The sequence below is a fragment of the Sorex fumeus genome, unplaced genomic scaffold (assembly GCF_029834395.1).
Source record: "Sorex fumeus unplaced genomic scaffold, SorFum_2.1 ptg000044l, whole genome shotgun sequence".
Lineage (NCBI taxonomy): Eukaryota > Metazoa > Chordata > Mammalia > Eulipotyphla > Soricidae > Sorex > Sorex fumeus.
Window position 1 is genome coordinate 50,770,310 of NW_026606101.1, and position 15,853 is coordinate 50,786,162.

A 15,853-nucleotide genomic window follows, 5' to 3' on the forward strand; every position below is an offset into this window, starting at 1 on the left:
TGGTGGAGGGATGGGTACTCGATCATTGTATAACTGAAACCCAAGCACAAAAATTTGTAAGTCTGCAACTGTACCTCATGGTGTTTCACTAATAAAAATTAAAAAAAGAAATAAAATATTAAACTTGAATGCAAAAAATTATCAGTATGCATTTCTTATAATAAATAAGGGTTCTATTCCATTAAAATAAAAACTGGGGGCGGGAGAGATTGTACAGCAGTCAGGGTGCTTGCTTTGCACTTGGCAGACCTAGACTCAGTCTCTGACACCTCATGTGATCTCTTCAGACCTTCCAGAAGTGAGCCCTGAGTGGAGAGCCAGGAATGAGTTCTAAACATTGCTGGGAATGTCCTTCCCCCAAACAAACAAACAAATAAAAATAAAGGCAATTATTATTTTAGTATGACTGTAAGATTTACCCAGACATACAGTGGGTCAGCTGACATGTCTCTCTTTTCTTTTGATTGGGGGGAGAGGGTGGACTATACCTAGAGGATCTTAGGACTCACTCCTGGTGGTGATTGGAATTCCACGGGATCCTGGGATAGAACCTGGGCCTCCCGCATGCAAAGTGCGTGATGGAGCATATTGAGCTATCATTTTGGTCCTGAAATGTATTCCTTACTGCGAGTGATGATCAAAAATGTTTGAAAGCTATTTCCCATGCCCCAGCCACATCAAGCCAGCAGCCTGTCCCCAGTCTTGTTTTGTTCTGCCTTTGATCCCCCTGGGCCCTGAGCCGGGCATTCTTCCTGCTCTGGCTACTGGCATTCTTCAGAGTCCTAATGAGCCATCACCTCCTCCCTGAAGTGGTCCTCTATTTTCCTTCATCTGAGATCCTAAAAATATGGTCTCATTTTCACACTTTCTACATGTTCAAAAGAGCGGTCCTTGTATTTTAGTTATGTCTGAGTGCTTAAATGGGGTTGTGACTTACCTCTGGGTCATTGAAATGCCTGGAAGCACAGGACCTGGTGGATACTCATTAAAGATCTGCCCAGCTGAATATTTTCTCTCTCTTCTCCAGGAGCATCTATCTTCTGCTGCTCTTCCTTCTATTTTCCTCACGACAGCCCCCAGTCAGGCTGGCATCTGTGCCCAGGGCCATGTCACATACTGTGATGACTCTAAAACCAGTCTGTTCCAAAAACGTTCATCTTTCCTTGCTAGGAATAGACTTGTCTGTGTTCTTTTTAAAGTTCTCTCCCTAGTGGAGAGTGAGTCTCTCCAAAGTTTCTATGTTAAGAGGCATTTTTATGAAGCAATTTTTTGGGGGGGCGGGGTGCACACCAGGAAGTGCTCAGGGCTTACTCCTAAGTGCGCTCAGAATCACTCCTGATGGGTAGGAGAAGTAATCATGGGGTGCTGGGGGTTGAAGCTGGGTCGGTCACATCAAGGCAAGCAATCTACCCACTGTAGATTGCTCTGGCCCCTGTTTTATGTTTTTGTTCAGGGGCCACACCTGGTGGTGCTTAGGGCTTACTCCTGGATCTGTGAGGACATATCACTCCCAGTGGGACTCAGGGGGACCATAATGGAGCGACAGGGATTGAACCTGGGCTGGCCACATGCAAGGCAAGCACCCTACCCGAAGCCCCTTTCATGGATCAGTGTTAACTGTAAATTAGAAGAGAGTAATTTACTGTGTGTGTTGTGTGTGTGACATATGCTTATTGTGTCTGTTTGGCAAAATAAAACTGTGTCAACCCTACATTCATCTTTGAAAGCTTCTGCTTTGGAGTTACATCTGGCTGTGCTCAGGAGTAACTCTTGGCTGGGTGCTGGGGGTGGTCAGTTCTATGGTACACAGGGGACCATACAGTTCCTGGATGGATCCCAGACCCTGGGCAGGCAAAGCATACCTTAACTGGTTGAACTATCTCCCTGGCTCCTGAAAACATTTTAATTCTGATGTTTTTAGCGGGTGTACAGGAGGTGTTGGGCCGCACTAGAAGGTGCTTAGGAATGACACCTATCGTGTTGGGGGGACCAGATGTAGTTTTCTGGGGGTCGGAAGGTTAAGTGAAGTCAGCAGCATATAAGACAAGTGCCTTAACCCTATATTACCTCTCTTGCTCCCACTGAAAACACTTTTTGAACTTTTTAATTGAATCACTGTGAGATAGACCCTTATAAAGCTGTTCATGATTACGTTTCAATCATACAGTGTTCCAACACCCATTCCTCCACCAGTGTACACTTCCCAGCACCAGTGTCCCCAGGTTCTCTCCCACAAGCTCTACCCTCACGCACAGCCTGTCTCTATGGCAGGCGCTTTTCTTCTTTGTTTCTGCCACTCTCTGTCTCTCTCCCTCTCTCCTTTTGGGCATTGCAATATTGATACAGAAAAGTTACCAAGAATATCCCTTTACCTACTTTTATTTTATTTTGCTTTTTCGGTCACACCCGGCGATGCTCAGGGGTTGCTCCTGGCTCATGCACTCAGGAAGTACTCCTGGCGGTGCTCGGGGGACCTTATGGGATCTGGGAATCGAACTTGGGTCAGCCATGCAAGGCAAACGCCTTACCTGTTGTGTTATGACTCCAGCCCCCCTTTACCTACTTTTAACATTCACATCTTGTCTAGCGTGATCATTCCCAGCTATTATTGTCACACTGGTCTCTTCTTTATCTTACCTTTTTGAAAAATTACTTGTTGCAAACTTCAAAAGCCTGGTAGATACCTAGTATCTACCAACATCTATTTTCCCTTTCTGGGCTGCCTAAATTCATTGCGGTCTTAGGGCTGCTGGGAAAGGGTTTCTTTCCTTAGCCCCAGGACTGCTACTTACTGGTCAGACTCTGTTACCAAGTTTCTCTTCTTTAACTTCCCATCAAATCCCCGTGTCTCTGGCCCTTTAAAAGGGGGCGGGAACTCGGTGAAGAAGGGGGCGGAGCGTCGCGGAGGAAAGCGGAAGCGCGGCGCCCGCGGCGGGCACTGCGCGTGCGCGAGGCCCGAGGGGGCGGGGTCACGTGGCCCGAGGTCCTGGGCCGGGACGGCTGCGCGCACAGGTAACGCGTCTGCCAGCCGGGCTGGCTGGCCGGGCCCGGGAGCGGGGGTCTGTGACCCGGCGGGAGGGAGGGGGACACGCGCCCCGGCGCTTTCCCCGCCGCGCAGTTGCGCGGCCCGGGCTAGCCCGCGGGGCAGCTGCAGACCTGCTCGGCGCCCAGGGGGCCCGGGGCTGGGCGGGGTGCACGCCGGGCGGGGGCGTGCCCGGCCGCTGGCCCTGGCCGAGTCCACCTGCTGCTTTCGGATGCATGGGGGCGGAGGGACAGGCGCACTCGCGCCGCGTCCACCTGCTGCTTTCCAGTGCAGGGGGGCTGAGGGACACCACCCGCCTCCCCCACTCGGAACCCCGGCTGGGACAGGTGTGCGCAGCCCGCCTTTGCGGGCCTGGGGGCACCCGGGTGGGCACCTCCGCCTCTGCAGACGGGCACGTGAGGCCAAGGCTTCGCGCCTAGACGGGGTGTTCTTCTCTCAGGCTTGGTGCACGTCCCTCCCAGCCGGGGTTCGGCGGACTCGGGGGCGTGGCTCAGAGTGAGGGCAGGAGAGGGACTCTTAGGAGACTGGGCGGTGCTCCAGGTGGGAAAGCGCTGCCTCGTGGGTCCAGGGGTGCGGGAAAGGTGGGGTGGGATGGAGGAGCTTAAGGGGGAGGTTCCCGGGCCACGACGCGCCCCTCCTTACTCTCCTGCTGCGAGGCTGCTAGGCAGGTGTGTGTCCTCTGTGTCTCCCACCCGCAGCCACACTGCCACACTTCCACCCCACCTCCCGCTCCCCCCCACCCCGGAATAAAAAACAAAAAAAGATAAACATGGATGTTAACTCCTGACGCCAACTCTGCTCCACATGTCTGCGCGTGAGAGATAATTGCATGGCAGGTGCTTGTGTTTGAAGGAGTGTTTAATGGAGGTGCAGGGTCTGCAGGGGTGTGTCTGCTCGCGGTCAGGTTTCAGCAGAGTTGAATAGGGAAACCTCTGACAGTAGCTGGACTGTTGTGCAGACTAAAGATACATGGAAGGAAAATTTTCTTGTTGCACTATTGGGCTTTGTGTGACAGAACTCTTTCCAGAGCACTAGCATGTCAGAGCTCTCAGCACTCTGGTTATTCTCTAGATATTTTCTCAGTAACTGGACCATCAGCCTCACATGGATAGGTTGTTCCCATCTTCCAAGACTATTGGGGGCAGCTTGGTGATCTTGAGTTTGGTGGCACTCTTTCCATCAGCGTCTCGGCCTGTAGGACTCTTACCAGTTGTAGGTGGAAAGGAGAGGTCATGTCCTTGGAACGTAATAAAGTGAGATTAACTTACGATCTGTCGAGATTAATCTCTTCGTAGTTTCCGCAGGTTTTAGAATTTTCTCTTGGCTCACAACTTTGGATATCGCGTAGATTATTGTAAGATTGAAGTTCAAATTCTAACTGACTCTTGAATGAGTATTGGATTTTCTTCGGTTGGTCTAAGAGCTCCTGTGTAACACTAGCCAAGCTTCAGTGCCCCCAGTAAAGAGAAAACACCTCCCTTCATTATCTAGAAATGCTGGGGGAGGATGTTGATTGGCCAGCTTGGACACAGGACTGATATGTACCTACTCTTCTGTGTGGGCAGATAGGGCAGTTGATTGGCAGAACCACCAAAATTACAGGGAGTGGAGGAGGAATAGTTTTCTGAAGGAAAGCTGGTGTAGGTGTTGGGAGGATTTATTGTAACCATTTTTTCTTTCCACTGCAGTTTAGCAAGAAGCTGCTGCTTGTTCTTAAAAAAAAAAAAAAACCAATAACAACAACAACCCAACACTTGTGAGCTAGGGAGGTGATTCAAAGCACTCGATTGCACACTAGGGCATGTGGGAGCTCCAGGTTTGATCCCAGGCAATGAGTGGTCCTGGAGTATTGCCAGATGTGCTCCCCTCTACTCCCAAAGAATGATGTAGGGTGACTGGGAGTGAATTAAGATGGGAAGGTTACTGTCTACTCAGTCTGACATTTCTTCTTTGCATTTAACTCAAAAGAATATCTATATTCAGTGGAGAGAAGAAGAAAAAAGAATGTGTTTCAGCCTTCATGACCCATGTGCTTCTTCTCTAAGGTTGTGGTGGGTCTTGGAAGAGAATTTCTTATATTGGTAAGAACTTGCTAGAGATTGAAAAATAGGGCTGGAGCGATAGTCCAGTGGGTCAGGTGCTTGCCTTGCATAAATGCTGGGTTTGATCCCTAGCATCCCTTAGGGTCTCCTGCCCCCACCAGTTGTGATCCCTGAGTGCAGAACCAGGAGGAAGCCCTGAGAACTGCCAGGTGTGTGCTTTTCCCCAAAGGAAACTGAAAAATGATTTTTCTCATTACTTTCTCCTGCTTCATCATATAGACATAAAGACAGGTATTTTCAGGCATCCTTATATTGCTCTGAATATTGGAATAGAGGATGGGAATTTTTATTCCTTGAGTGGGACTTCTGGAGGGTTGTGTCTCACAATTTGTAGAACTAAGATTCATGCATAGGTGGGTTGCTCTCAGGCACTCTCCTTTCCTCTCCTTTAAAAAAAATTAAAGTTTTTTTTTTTTTAGCTTTTGTTGTTTTTTCTATATTGTACTTCCATTTCAAATCTTTAGTCAGATTCCTTCCTAGATCTTCAGTCATCTTGCATGTCATAATTAGCTTTCTATAAACATCATTGCTGTCTGCGTACGAATCAGTGCCAATGGAATTAAAAAATCAAACTGTATTTATACTAAGCAAAGCACTTTCCTAACCTTTTTTTCCAAACTCTATTCCCAGGCTACTTCAATTTAGCTGCAAAGAATGTGTTGTGTATAAAAGTCGAAACTGAAAAGATCTGTAGTGTCCAAGGCACTTGAGCTTAAAAATACCTAGATCTGACTGCCTTCTTGAACTACATTATTAAAAGCAGTCATAATATGCCATAGCAGCTCCCAGTCGCTTTCAGGGTTTGTCTTCAGCAGAAGTTTTCTCAGTTGTGTTTGCTTCATACTTGGAAGCCTCAGCACCTTCCTCCGTGAGATCCTGAACTTCCTTCTCTACCTCCTCTCCAGTAACAAGTGGTGCTTTTCCATCCAAGATTATCTGGCCCATGCTTCTCCTTAAACCAGTCAGCCTGTCTGCACCCAGCTGGTTTGAGATGCCAGCAAGCATTTCTGTCTGCTGCTTTGTCTTGGCGCGGCTTGTATTGATGCAAGTGTTTGCATCACTCTCAGAGATGTATGAGCTTTAGGGTTGGTGAAGTGGGTTCCTTGGTTTGAGAACATATTCAGTACAGGAGATATTGGTTACCTTTAACTTCCTTTTTGAGGGGAAGGGGGAACCCCTAGTGGTGCTTAGGGATTATTCTTGGCTCTGGGATCACTCCTGCCTGTGCTCGAGGGACCATATGGAATGCCGGGAATCGAACCCAGGTTGGTTGTGTGCAAGGAAAACTTCCTACCCTCTGTCCTGTCTCTTTGGTCCCAACCCTTCTTATTTATTTATTTATTGAAACACTGTGAGAGCATTTACAGAGTTTTTGGTTTAAGTCTCAGTCATACAATGATGAAACACCTGACCCTTCACCAGTGCACATTTTCTGCCAACAGAAACCCCAGTATCCCCGCATCCCACACCCTCCCCCTACCTGTGTGGCAGACGATTTCCACATTACTCTCTCTCTACTTTGATTACATTCAATATTTTGACACCAAACCCACCATTATTATTTGGAATTTTACCCCAACACTCAGGTCTGCCGAGTGTTTTCTGTTGCTGATTATGAATTGCATATTGAGGCTGCGTGATTTTGGAATTCTGAAGTTTTAATAATTAAATCTGGAGGGATTTTTTTGCCAAAAGCTGTTGTGTTCCGAGCTTTGTTTCTGAGTCTCTGGGATCATGGCCGATAAGCAGCTCGATCAGCAGCCAGAGGGCTCGTTTGTGCCAATCCTTAACTTTCGTTTGTAGTAATCATCTGCTTTAGCTCTTCTGTGAAACACCTTCTTATTTTTGCCAGTGACTCTTTTTCCAGATTTCACACTTGTTCCTGCAGTTCAGGGAGCTTCTCTGGGCCCATTGTGTGTTTCATTTTGTTGGAGCGGAGACAGATTGTGTGGAGATGGACTACACTGGGGACTAGGATTTGTGCTGCAGGGGGACCAGCTGAGATTAGGGGCATGCACATTGGGACACAGGATGACAGAGCTTTTTATTTATATATTTTGGCAGTGGGTGGGGAGGGTGTTGGGTCACACCCTCCCAAGCTCATGGGTTACTCCTGGCTCTGTGCTCAGGAATCACTCCTGGCTCTGTGCTCCGGGGACCATATGGGGCTCAAGGGATTGAACCCAGGTTGGGTGCATGTGTGGCAAGTGCCTTACCTGCTGTGCTATTGCTCTGGCCCCTTTTCCTAAATTTTCAGTTAGTCACTCCTCTTATTTAGACATTTACTAGAAAAGAGGAGGAAACAGGTTTGGAATTTTTTCTTAGCAACTGGCTACTGGGCTAGAGCGTTCTCACTTGTGGTATGCTCGAAAGCTAGTGGGCGAGTCCAGGAAGCAGCCTGTCCTCTGTGTGGTAGAGCATCTAACCCAGGGCCTGCTTCTCAGGTGCGTGCTCGAGGCTCCTTGGAAACGGAGTCCCCTCCAGTGCTCCAGGAAGGAGTCAGGTTGGAGACTGCCACATGTAAGTGCCTAAGGCAGTCCCCGTGCACCAGGTTTCCCCCATGTGGGAGTCACGTGCCGTTTGCTCTTGTGAGCATGCATGAGATGGGTTGCTTGTGCCCAAGGCGTGCCAGAGCTGGGACTGACCCGTCTCCTAGCCCGTGCCCACTCTCAGGCGGAGAGTTACTGAGCATGTGGTGGCGCTCTGAGTGCCCAGCTCTGGGAACCAAACTCTCCTGTTTCCTGTTTTTGCCCAAGATAAAGTTGAGTTATAAGCTGAATGGACATAGCCATTGTTTTCATCTTGGCCTAAATGCTGAACTAATGCAAGAGGACAGAAAACGCTCGAAGTTGTGGAGTTTGTGATGTATGTGTATTATATCTCTGAGCTGGAATGATCATTAAAAAGTCAGTCTTGAGGACTTAAAAAGATAACATGGGTACAAAGGATGGAACTCTCCAGGAGAGACTTTTTTGGGGTAGCATGACTAACTATGTCTTATTTTGTATGACCAGGACAGCTGAGACTTGGAGACAGCGATGCAGTGTTTCTTGGCTACTTAAGGAGAGAGGGAGGAATGAGTGAATGGATTGGTGGGTTGATTAGTTACTGTGTAATTAGGCTGAGAATACAATGGGGTACAAGGCAGATCTGGTCTTTGTTCTCTTCTGAATCCTCATTCCAGTTGAGGGAGGGGAATAGTTATTCAGACACTGAAATCATGATTGCGGTATAATAAGGGTAATGAAAGAGGAGAAGTATGTTATAGGTGCATATTAATGGGAAGCCTGGCTTAGCTGAGCCGGACAGGAGGCTTTGGTGAGGAAGCAAAGTTCTCTCTCTCTCTTTCCTCTGTCTGTCTGTCTGTCTGTCTGTCTCTCTCTCTTCTCTTTCTTCTCTCTTTTTTGTTGGTGCCAGGGTCAAGACTTCCTGCATGGGAAGCCTGTGCATCCCCTCACCCCCAGCCTGCCCTGAGAGGCAGAGTCCTAACTGCTCCCTGATGGATGAACGTGATCAGCCGTGGTCGACATGCCTGATTACATAAAGAAAAAATCCCAATTATATCTTGGCTTCTCATGGCTTAGATTCCTATGTGCTGTGAGTCAAATATGTTCTCTGGAGCCTCACAATTACAGGTAATAAATCAGATGTGTTTCCATTCGTGGCAGTGGTGTTATCCTAGCCTCCAATTCATCAGCGCATCAGCGTGTCGCATCTACGTGGCTGTGCAGGTCGCGATGCCCCCTGAGGGGCTGGGGCGGCAGCTGAAGCAGGGGAGCAGCTGCCTTCCCTGCGTACAGCCCTGAGTGCGCTCCCGGGGACCGTGTGGCCCCCTGACTATCACCACCAGGAGAGCATCACCGGGCGTGACTCTAGTGGCCACTGAGCACTACAGGGAGTGGCTTTTATGATTTTTTTTTTTTAAAGTCTGTTGGCTTATGGAGTATACAGAGAAGCATGGTCCCATTTTTTTTTTATTGTGTGATGGTGGGTGAGAAGAGATATAGTCATATACTGGCCTAACTAATGAGCAATATGAGGAAGACGCCTCAACACCTTCCCGAAGAAGTCACAAAGCTACTGGAAAGGTGCACAAAGGGAAAGAGGGAAAATGAAGAGGAAGAGGAAGGGAAGGGGCGTGAGCACGCGAGGCAGGAATGTGGAAGCCATTCCTATTTTTGTTGTTGTTGCTGTTTCTTTTACTTTTTAAAAAAAAAAAATTTGGGCCACACCCAGCAGTGCTCAGGGCTTATTACTCCTGGCTCCACCCTGACAGATCACTCCTAGTGGGCACAGAGGACCGTTTGGGGCATCAGGAATCAAATCTGGGTCAGCCTTAGACAAGGCAGGCCTCCTAACTGCTATGCTATGTCTTCAGTCCCCTTGGGAGCTATTCTGGAAGGAATCTGAAGAATCTTGAAGGAATCTGAATACAGCAGTCGGTTAGGACCAGGGCGATGATGCAGGGGATAAGGTGCTGACCTAGCAGGAAGCCATTGTGACCCCGCATAGGGTTTCCTGAGTACTGCCAGGAGTGATCCCTGAGCACAGAGCCGGGGATAAGACCTGAGCACCTCCAGTGAGGCCCAGAATACAAACAACAACAAAAATAAAGCAGTAAGTTTAACTGTCACGTTTCAGCTGTCTGGCTTTGAATTTGAAATCTTATCCTGTTGTCACTGAGGAATTGTTTCAAGGGAGTTCATTTACCGAAAAAAAAAAAAAGGCAGTATAATACTAATGGAGGTTAATCCTCTGTTTTATTTTTCTTCACAAAACAAAGTATAAAATGACCAGACAAGACAGTGAAATGGACGAAGAGAAAAGCTTTGGATTGATTGAGAGGGCCAGATACAGAGTTGGCGTGCAAGATCATTTCCATAGTATGATTTCATGGTATCGTCTGCAGTGTAATGCATTTATAAATACCCTTGATTTCATTATAAAATGAAAAGTAACTTGTGCAACATTTTTAGGAGATAAAGAAAATGTCAGTGATTTATCCCGGATCCAGTATGAGAGAATAATTGAAAATGTTTTCAGAGGTTTAAAAAAAAAATAAAAGCAGTTGAAAGAGTTCCTATTATCCTGATGAAATAGAGGTGGATCCCATCCAAGAGATTTTATTTACTTGGCCAGTGTCATAATGGGACAATTGCAGTTTATATGGTCTATTTTTTTTAATGATTCTCAAATCTATTAGTAGTGGTTGGAAATAACCTTATTAATGAATGGGCTTATCTTGGGAACTATCAAGACGTCACATTATCTTAAATTGGGACTAATAAAATATAAGCACTCAGAAGGGGACAATCTACTAGGTAATCATAATTCTGTGACATACATTTCGTGTCCAATTAATCTGATTTCTGTCTGGGAGAGACTGAGAAATGATTGGCGTAACCTTTATTGTGTTTGTAGGTACGATCTATGCTTGGCATCCCATCAGAACTGTAAGAGCACAGGATCACAGGATGGTTGGGTGAGGAGCTAATTGCCGAATTGTGTCCCAAGAGGAAACTGTTGGCAGTTAGTTCATTGCCAGCCTTTGTACTGGGAGAGCATGTAAGTGGTGTGTGAAAGGCTCTAGCAACATCAAGGGAGCCTATTATGCGTCATGTGTTTAGCGTTTCATCACCGGCTTGCCTCTTGGAATGGAGAGCTTGCTCCATAAATATTTGGGCAACACCAAGGGACAAGGGAGGGGTTTGCGTTTCAGAATGTTGGAGAGGTCGCCAGCAACAAACATACGTTGATGGTTGTTAGCGTTTTCAGTTCCTTTTGCTGCCATTACTACACAGGCTTCAAACCACACAGCTGTTCTTTTCCAGTTCTGCTGCTCACAAGCCCAGCTCTGATCCTAAGGGGTGGAGCTGATGGCCTATGGGAGGTGCAGGGTGCACCTCATCTCCCTTGCCTCTGGCAGCTTGGAGGCACAGCCTGAGTTCTAGAACCTTCCTCTACCTTCGAAGCCCTCAGCATAGCTGCCACCGCCTCCTAGCCCCCGTTTCTGGGGCCCCGTCTCCACTCACCCACACCCACTCTACTTCCTCTGTGCCATTGGGATGATATTGGGCTCACCCAGGTGAACTAGGGTAATCCCTCCCCTCAAAACCCTAACTTAATCCCTCTGCAGAGTCCTTCCCCCAGCATTTCTGTCCCACCTTCCTTCCTTCCCCCCTACACACACACACACACACACACACACACACACACACACACACAGTGTTTAGGGCTTACTTTTGACTCTGTGCTCAGAGATCACTCCTGGCTGTGCTCAGGGGACCATATGTGGTGCTGGGGATTGAACCTGGGTTGGCCACATGCAAAGCAAGCACCCTGTCCGCTGTGCGTAGCCCTGCAGAGTCCCTTTTGGGCATCTTAGGAAAATGTCTGAGTACTTTGCCTTTTTATTTGGTTTGTTTTTTGGGGGGGAGCCATACCCAGCAGTGCTTGGGGGTGGGGGCATATGTACCAGAGGTTAGACCTGGGGGTCTCTATGCCAAACATGTTTTCCAGCCTCGCAAGCTTTTTCCCTGCTCCAGCCCCCCACCCCCATGGTGGCCTTTGATCCAGAGGTCTATTTGTTTTTTTTTTTTTTCTATCACTTTATTTAAACATTTTTGTAGTTTACAAAGTTGTGCATGCTGATTTCTTACAGGTATTCAGTACCCTAACACCAACTCCACCCCCGCTTGTCCCCTTCTCTCCCTCCACCATTGTCTCCATTTTCCCAGCCATCCCTCAAGCCTCACCCCCTAGCATGCCCATCGTAATTTATTTTATATTGTTTCTTACCACTCAATGGCTAACTGCATAATCAAAAAATATTTCCGTAGAAGAAAATTTGTGAAAATTGTTGTATCTCACCATGGGGACATTAAGTCCTTGTCTGAGGGTTTAATAAGCTGTCTTTGCTCATCGAGGCTTCTGTTTTAATGTTATTGGTTAACATTTAATGAGATTGGTTGGCATCTATGTTACATCCCACCTAAACTGGTGTGCTATTACTGGGATGTCATTGTGTCGAGTTTGGAGATGTTTTTTGCTCCAGAAAATGCAGAAAATTTCATTGGGAAGTCTGGCCAGAGCGTGGGAGTGGCCTGGGGTGTGGGAGCACCTGCTGGGTGCTTCATTTGGGTGGGCATTAGCCCCTGCCCCTTGGCGATTGCCCTGGAGGTCTCAGGCAGGAGCGAGTGTCTGAGAGGTTTTTGTAGCTAGATGGTCTCTTTAGAGTTGATTTATGAGTCTCCGGAACGAGGCCGGTAGATGAGCTTCTGTAGCAGCAAATGGTAGCCCGTGGGCCTGGCATGGGTGGGGGGAGGAGACTGCCCATGCCTGCTCCGTGGAGGCCTTCAGCCTTCAGCCATGAGACCCGTGCACCTGAAGGTTTGGGCAGGCCAGGTTCTTGGTGAGTCGGGCCGCAGGCCTGGTGGGGCTAGGGGCGAGGGAGTGGCTGCAGGCCTTGCAGGGCAGGGCCGCCCGGCCCACTCCAAGATTGCCCCACAGGTCTCAGCTGGTAACCGTTGCCAGAGAAATTGCTGGGGCTCCTAGAGGTGTATTTGGGCTGGGAAAGGCATTGTCAATAGTGAACTTTTCCCTTCTCTCCCTTGATTGATCCATGGCAATGACCATGATCCCCAACAAGCCCCACCGCCAAGCTGGTGGTTATTAAAGCGTCCTCCATTAAGCCCGTGGTCACCAGCTGGTGGCTGTGTTTGCACACATGGCTGTGGCGCTGCCTGCATTTACTTACGGTGCTCAGTAGGGGGCGCTGTGATGCTCACAGGTGCTCCCCTAGTGCTGCTTTCCCCAGTGCTCATAGGCTCCCAGCTGGCCCCAGAGCTCGCACTGTGTTCTGCTGTCCCATACAGCGGAGCTGCTGGGGAGCGGGGGGGAGTGTGGGGGTCCCTGCTCACCGAATCTGGGTGGGATCAGGGATTGAATTTTTTCCTCCTTGCTAAGGAGGAACTCCTCCACCCCCATGCAAGGTTTTAGAATGAGCTGCAGGTTCTAGGATCCTTATCACGATGAAAGATTTTCATTTAATATCTGCAGCCTGGGTGAGGGCTGCACTAGTTTCAGACTCCTGGGAAAACCTCTGATTGTGCTAACCTGGCCTTCTGATTTGCGGTCCTTCTGACTGGCCCAGCACTGATTAGACCGTACAGAAGTACCGGGTCATGAGTCGGGGCTTTCGCATCAGAAAAATGGTGGAATCCTCGGGGCTGGAGCGCTAGTACAACGGGGAGACATTTCCCTTGCAAACGGCCAATGCGGGTCCATCCCATATGGCCCCCTGAGTATCACCAGGAGTAATTTCTAAGTGCAGAGCCAGGAGTAACCCCTGAGCATCGCTGGGTGTGACCCAAAAAGTGAAAAAAAAAGTGTAATTGCTCAGGAAATTGTCAATGTAGATAATTCATTTTGTTGAAAACCAAATGAAGCATTATTTTTTAAAATTAACAGTCATTGTCCTGTCCTGTTGGTCCTCCCATTGTTCATCGATTTGCTTGAGCGTGCCTAGTAATGTCTTCATTGTGAGACTTATTGTTACTGTGTTTGGCACATGGAATACATCACGGGTAGCTTGCCAGGATTTGCCGTGAGGGGGAGATACTCTTGGTAGCTTGCTGGGCTCTCTGAGAGGGGCAGAGGAATTGAACCTGGGTTGGCCAGTCAGCTGTGTGCAAGGCGAACGCCCTGCCTGCTGTGCTATTGCTCCAGCCCAGCAGTCATTGTAACATCCTTCTTTCCAGAAGTCCTGCAGAAATGGTCAGATGCCTGAGAGGGCTCTAGATTGGCTGGGAAAGTGGGCAGAAAATGCTGGTCTGCGCTCTCACACTGCCGGAAGCAGATGGCCAGAGCAGGCTTCCAGGAGTCAGCAACCTGGGCTCAAGTGATGTCAAGGCGCTCTGTCCAGGTTGGAGAGTAGTTCAGGGGGAACACACTTCCATGTGGCTGACCCTGGGGTGCCCTAGCATTACTGGGCGTGACTCCTCTGAGCTTGGAGCTCAGCTGCCCAAATCCCACCCCTGCCCCCCCAAAAGGGGAAAAAACAAACCTCTTCCTCTTCTGCTCCTCTGTAAGTTTATGTCATTCTCAGAGAATCTCTGCCTGTGACGCACACTGCGGGTGTCCCGCTGAGAGAGCTGTATTGAATGCCCCCTTTTCTGCAGAGGGTGTGTGTGGGGCTGCTTAGCCTTGCTGTTCATTGTTTGGGGGGCAGCGGAAGTGGCTGGCCCACACCAGTTCCATCTTAATGAATCCCAGTGAAGGATTCTGGAGATTCTGTGCCATGTCTTACTGAGCATTAAAGAAACTTGGACCCATTTTCTAGTTGTATTATAGTGTTTGGTGCATAGCTCGGCCACGCTTAGATAATGTTCTGCAACATTGTAATCCTCCATCTGTAAACACTATGTCATGGTCAGAACCCAGAGGTCCCAGGGGAGTTTTGATTGGCAGCCTTCACAGGAGCCCTTCCCAGAACTCAGATGTTGGCCTGAGCAGGCGGCATGAAGGGCGCGAACTGAGCTTGCAGGTGTCGAAATAGAGGGACCCAGGGCTGAAGCGATAGTACCGAGGGTGCTGGCCTTGCGCATGGCCAACCTGGGTTCTGTCCCCTGCCGATGTGGAATGATCCTTGGGCACAGAGCCAGGAATAAGAGCTGAGCACTGCGGGGTAGGGGTCCAAAACAAAAACCAGTGACAGGTGTGGGGGCTCAGAGATGAAAGACAGACTGACCTTCTTCATTTTCTCCTTCTCCTCCTTCTTCCTTCCCTTCTCCTGCCTCTTCTGCTTTCCTTCCTCCTCCTCATTTTGTTTTTCCCACATCAGGCAGTGTTCTGGGCTTACTCCTGGCTCTCCAGATGACTTTTGACAGAGCTTGGAGGATCACTTAGGGTGCTGGGGATCGAACTGGGGTTAGTCGCGTGCAAGGCAGGTGCCCTGCCTGTTGTACTGTCTCCTCGGCCCTGGTTTTATTTTTTTATGCAGTTGGTTTAGGTGCATGCCCATGGTGGCACTCTTGAGTGGTTAGTGTGGCGATCCCAAGAGCAGTGATGCTGCCGGGACCCTAGTCGGCCTGTGAAGTGGTGCTGGAGTCTGGCTTGAGGTCTTGCTGCTGTGAGGCGGGTACTCCATTGCTGAGCTGCTAACCCCCTCGACCCTCCCCCCACCCCCACAACTCCCATCTGATTTTAACTTGTTTCTGAGTCTTATGTTCCTTTTCCGCTGTCACCACTTCACACCAGTAACACCTCAGTGGAGTTACAGCTGGAGATGGTCGGGCGATGCTTTTGTTTCAGGCTGTGCTTGATCACCTGAAACTTCTTCAGTGTGGAATCGGTGTTCTGAGAGTCTCTTACTTACTCCACAGAAAAGATGTAGAAAGAGCTCAGAGGGACTGGACAGACAGGACAGTGGGAAAGGAGCTTGCCTTGCACATGACCAGCCGGGGTTCAGTCCCCTACACCCCACATGGTATCCTGAGCACATCATCAGGAATATGCGGGAATGTGCTCTGAGCACTGCTGGGTGTGGCCCCAAACCAAATAAGTAAATAAAAGCCAGAAAAACTTATTTTCCTGGGTTTGGAGAGAGAATTCAAAGTGTTGAAGTCGAGGCCTTGCTTGCAGGAGCCCCGGTGTGGTCCCTGAGCACCACTGGGCAGAGCTCTAGGGTTTTCTGAGCACTGCTAGAACC

At 48.9% G+C, this 15,853-nt stretch overlaps 1 protein-coding gene across 2 annotated transcripts in view; it reads left to right on the forward strand.

Moving 5' to 3' along the window:
- Positions 1–2,901: 2,901 nt before the first annotated feature.
- The window catches only part of VPS8 (VPS8 subunit of CORVET complex), a 257,750-nt gene continuing 244,798 nt past the window's right edge, over positions 2,902–15,853 (forward strand). For both annotated transcript variants that reach the window (XM_056121586.1, XM_056121585.1), the window contains exon 1: positions 2,902–3,012. The gene's annotated coding sequence lies outside the window, so the exon portion shown is untranslated. The remainder of the gene's footprint in view (positions 3,013–15,853) is intronic.